Source organism: Manis javanica, chromosome X (genome assembly GCF_040802235.1).
Source record: "Manis javanica isolate MJ-LG chromosome X, MJ_LKY, whole genome shotgun sequence".
Lineage (NCBI taxonomy): Eukaryota > Metazoa > Chordata > Mammalia > Pholidota > Manidae > Manis > Manis javanica.
Window position 1 is genome coordinate 50,612,344 of NC_133174.1, and position 5,334 is coordinate 50,617,677.

General features: G+C 36.1%; 1 pseudogene; it reads right to left on the bottom strand.

Annotated features, from left to right (window-relative positions):
• Positions 1-4,138: 4,138 nt before the first annotated feature.
• On the bottom strand, positions 4,139-5,079 carry LOC108385963 (S-adenosylmethionine decarboxylase proenzyme-like; annotated as a pseudogene).
• Between the last annotated feature and the right edge of the window lie 255 nt (positions 5,080-5,334).

Consider the following 5,334-nt stretch of genomic DNA (forward strand, 5'->3'; position numbering starts at 1 on the left):
AGAACACTGAACTTTGAGGATTCATCACTTTTACAGCAAGCAGAAACAGGTTTGCTCTTTGTCTGGGGAGTGAGCTGTTACTTCATCACTCCAGATTTCTTTTTGAAATCATATCCTTGAGAGGCTTGAGTAAAGAGCAATCAGGACTTTTCATTCTTGGCATTTCCAGCAAGAATGTGCAGGGGTGATCAGGACCCATGGTGGATTGTTTCTCCCAAAATGCAGTTAGATACCCTTTAAATCATATGTGTGTGTGTGTGTGTGTGTGTGATTATGGTAATCATACATAGTAAGAATTTATGTCTCTTGAAACTTAACTTGGGGAAATGGGAAGATTTTACAAAAAGTGATAAAAGAACATTCTGAGGCAGATATAAAACCATCCAAAACCTGGACACATCAAACAAAAGAACCAAGAATGTGAAGAAAGTGACAAATAGCCATCACAAAGTCAGTAGGAAAAATGGGTGCAATGAATTATCTGTCCAGTCCCAGAGGGAAAAAATTCAGCAGTGTCTGTGAGGTAGTAGAGTTCCTTCCTCCAACTAGGCTGACAGACCTAATGGGGCTATTTTAGGTGACTGACCTCTTCAACATATTGCTGAACAGTTGAATCGACAAAACTGCTGTCACCATTACTAGCCAATGCCAAAAACTTCAGAATACATGCCCATAGCTAGTTCTCTGCTGTCTTCCAAAGAGATCTAAGTGGGAGTTATGAATTATCTCAATGTCTCTTTTAGTTCATTTAATGTGGGAATCCTTCACTTGTCTGTTTGTGCACTGACAGTGACAAAGACTGCAGAGTATTCACTGGATAGAGTTCAGGTAGTGAATTCTGCATGTTTAATCTTTGGATTTATCTATTTAAGAAGAGTCTTATCTTTTGGAGATACTTGGGCTGTGTCATTTCCTACAGATCCCCAGGACTTTAAAGTCCCATTATTCTAGAGAAAACTGATTTTCCAAACTAATCTCATTTTAGTGATGAATAGACAATGGAAATGTGGGTTTCTGAGACATGGGACAAGGTTATTGATAAAAGTGTGCTCACAAGCCCTTGACACTTCCAACACATGGATTCTACCCTGGATCCAGTGATATCATCAGACCCTTGACAAGATAATTTCCCACATGCTATCACTGACTTCAATAGTTTACTGCACATTTGACATTGAGAATCTTTTAAGTTTGTGATTGAGTGGTAGATTTTAGATTGACAGTTAATCTGGTTTTTGCAGAATAGATGGACAAGGAAAATGCATCTTCCAGCCCTGCAATTTCAACATCATTAATGACTTTTCCTGAGAATTATCTCCACTACAGTTTCTACATTGTTTCCTGTTTCCGTTCAATGGAAGGATGAAACTGTTTCATAGTGGGAGAGGTTCATCTAAAGAATGTATGTGAGCAAAATACTCCCATTTGCCTTCCACGACTTTTCTGACATTTTTGAGCAGTAAAATACCAACTTTGTGAAAATTCATGTTGAGGGACAAGCTTAATCAACACTTCTATAGTCTATATAGTTTCATGTTAGTTAACTTGGGCTCAGTGAGATGGGGGTTACTTGCCTTCTAGACCTTACTCCTCCTCCTTCTTTCACTTATGCACAAGTTCCTGGCCAGTAGTCACCTGCTTTTATCAAGTTGAAATACCAGGAACTTCAGTGCATATTGGCCTTTATCATGCATAACTCCAGAGAATTAAGAATTTAGAATGAGTTTCCCACATGAAAAGCATTTTTGGAAGTCCGATGCCCATATCTATTCTTAACTTAATGCATATGTTCACTTCTTTCATATTAATTCTATTTCAGAGGTCCTCAGTTCTTGGTGAGTCAGATAGAAGTTTGTCATCGCCACAGTCTCATCCTGGTTCCTCAGCATGTTAAAAGTTTTAGTGGTATTCTCTTGTGGTCAGGGCAGGAAAACAACTTAGGGCCATTTGTACATCCATTGGTTCAATTTAATACAGGCCCTCAGATGCTTGTTTCTTTACAACAGAAGACTTTGGAAATTCTGCTTTTAATACTCTTAGCATCTTAATGTAATTTTTATTAATCTTTTGCTTACTATACCTCCAAAACAGTGAAATATCTTTATTTCTCCAAATTATGTTACCTTTTCCCCTCCTACCATAAATCCAGTTCTCTAGCTTACGCTTTAGCTCTAAAACAAAAAGTTGGCCTTTACTAGAATATTTTTGTTACTAGGGCATCCAAAGACTTTCTCAATTCTATCAGAGATTTCAGCCAAGCCCTTTGCGAGGAACTAAGGTGCCATCTGAACCTATTATTCTATTACTCTTCATCTATCTGAATCTTCTAACCAACTAAACATGGCCAGGAAATAACCCATATAATTTAAAAAGTGCAATATAATCTATCTCATGATGTTAAATGCATGTTTGTATGACAGCTAGCATTAATTTGTTCATTTATTGGAAAATATTTATTGGGGACTTAATAAGTGAAAAGGGCTGTTCTATGGAGATATACAAGTAAATAAAATTGATACAGATACTGTCATCATGGAAATTAAAGTGTAGTTGAGGTGATAAACCATAACTGTTTGCCACAGAAATACTTTTATAATTACAAATTATGATAAACAGAATGGAATAAAAATCCAGGGTTTGGCAACAAGTACATAAAAAAGGAGAAAATCAACATGCCATGGGGAGGACTGGAGGAAAGAAAGTTGGCCAAAACTACCAAAGTAGTGATATTTGTGTGGGTATCTGAAGTGTCTGGGCCTTTATCCAAACATGCTTTGGGGCAGGGACACCTACTGAAAATCTGATGGAAGCTATGAACCTCTCCCCAGAAAATGTTTGCAGGTAGAAACTCAGGGAATATGCATAAAGTTTTAAGAAGCTCATTGAATCTCTGAAGCCCATCTTGACCCCTTAGGTCCAGGACAATTTTTGCCCTCAAAGTAAGGGAGAAATCTCTGAAGATTTTTGAGGAGATATGATATAACCATGTTTATTTATATAAATCATCATAGTGAAGCTAAGAACATGATTTATGAATCTGAATGCTTAGGCAAGATTCTTGACAGTGGAGATCAAGAGAATGGGGTGGTTTTCAGATAATCTGTGAGGTAGAATTGATAAAAAAAATGGGGCTATTAATTTTGGGAAGTGAGGAAGAAAATAACAAGTGTTACTAATGGCTCCCAGGTTTCTGGTTTGGGCAACAGGTGGACAGGGATGTCATCAATTTACATAGGCATCATTCATGCTTTTGAAGTTTAAACATTCTAATATGTGTTTAGTGATATGTCAATTCCATGTCCAGAATTATTTCCCTAGTGGCAAATAATTCTGTTCATCTTTTCATATGCATATTTGCTATCTCTGTATCTTCTTTGGTGAAGTACCTATTCAGATCTTTTTTCCATTTTTAAATCAGGATGCTTCTTTCTTTTAATTGTTGAGTTTTAAGGGTGTTTTGTATGTTGTTGATACAAGTCCTTTATCAGTGGTGTTTTGAAATCTTTTCTCCCAGTCCATGTTTTGTCTTTTCATTCATTTAAGAGTGTCTTTCATAAAGCAGCAGGTTTCTTTTTTAAAATTAAATTTAATGTATGTATGTGTGTAAGAAAAACATCAATTGCTCTTACAAAAAATTCTGTATGAAGCAGCAATTGGTTTCAATAACGTTAATAGGGAATACATTTGAGAAAGTGGAGGTAAAAATAGAAAATTCTGGCAACAATTTAATAGAACAGTCCTAGATGGTTAGGCTAAGGCCAACACTTAGTGAAGGCAAAAGCCTTGCCTGTGGTGAATTTTGAATGATACCTGGAGAAATATTAAACTACATACACCAAATGGAATTGTTTACACAGGTGTCACAAAATTTCATATAACAAAAGGTTTTTTCGTACATGTCTACTGATTTCACAGTGAGAGTGGCTAAGCAGAGAAGAGGACATTCATGCATGATATCTAATTCCTTGATAAAATAATGCATATAATTAAAAATGATTACACTATTACTATATCTAGGGCTTTCTGCAACTACAAAGTAATGGTTATGGAAAGGATGGCCCCCATAATCCACTTCTAGAAAGCAGCCAGCACCTTTTTCTGTGTTCTCTTTTTTGTATTTTCTGTTTATTTTTCATAATCAATTCTGCTGATGCTGCTTCTTAGCAAAACTGGTCAAAACAAAGTTGCAGTCATTGAACATAACAATCTGGTCACCAAGAGATTTAAAACCTTCAGTCTTCCGGGGTGAAGTAACATTGTGTGACGCTGGAACTCTGATTTACAAACAGGGTGGTCACAAATTTTCCTAATGAGAACATTATAGGAGTTCTGACTGAAATTTGTTTCAAAAGTACCACAAGAAAATTCTAGTTCTTGAGTGATGTGAATATTCCAGTAAATTCCCTCTGATATTCCATTCATTGGATACCCACAAATATTGTACAATATGAAAAAAATATCAGAATTTGGTATCAGGTCATGTTTTCCTCTCTAAAGAGTAACATCCTTTGTAACAACACCATCTTTCATGTACATCTGCTCTATATCTATTGGGTCAAGCTCACTCATCAGAATTTCCAGGGTTTTATCTCCCCTGGCTCTCTGGAAAATCCAGAATATACAAATACCAACAATCAAAATTCATATATCCCATACAATATGCAGCTCCATTAGGAAAACTATTAAGAAATGGTATTTTTTCCTGACAATTGTGATGTGGATACCTTTGGTAAGAAGTCTGCATTCAATTCTTATAAGAAAAAAAAGCTTTGGATTGGATTAAACCCACTGTAATCCCTGGTAGGCTTCAATAGGGAATCCAGTGCTCTTAGAGTGGTACCACATGTCTTCAAAATGGGGATAAATTCACTACTCTCACTGACTATATGTTTCCTGCTTGTCATTTTTTGTCACATTTATGATTGAATGTTGCACATCCTTTGAAAATATGTCTCACCCAGATCATGCGATGGTGTGAAGATTTCCAGATACTTGGTTTGCATCAGGGTGCTACCCTGAGAATGAAATCTCCAGCAGCTTCTGGGTACCTCTGAAAAAAAATGTCCAGGAAGTTTTCATCACTGTGAGACTGAAGAAAAATGAATAAACACAGAAAATCAACTAAACTAAACCTCTTCTGCTAACACTACCACTGATGCTGCAGATTGTTCTGTTACTGAATATTGAGTTCATTGTTTCTTGTTTTGCTCAAATTTTCTATTAACTTTAAATGAACATAATTACATTTTTTCCAGTTTTTTGTTTTATTTATTTATTTTTATGGTGAAGCAAAGGCTGAACCCGAGTGTCTTACAAATAGAAGCAGATAGAGTT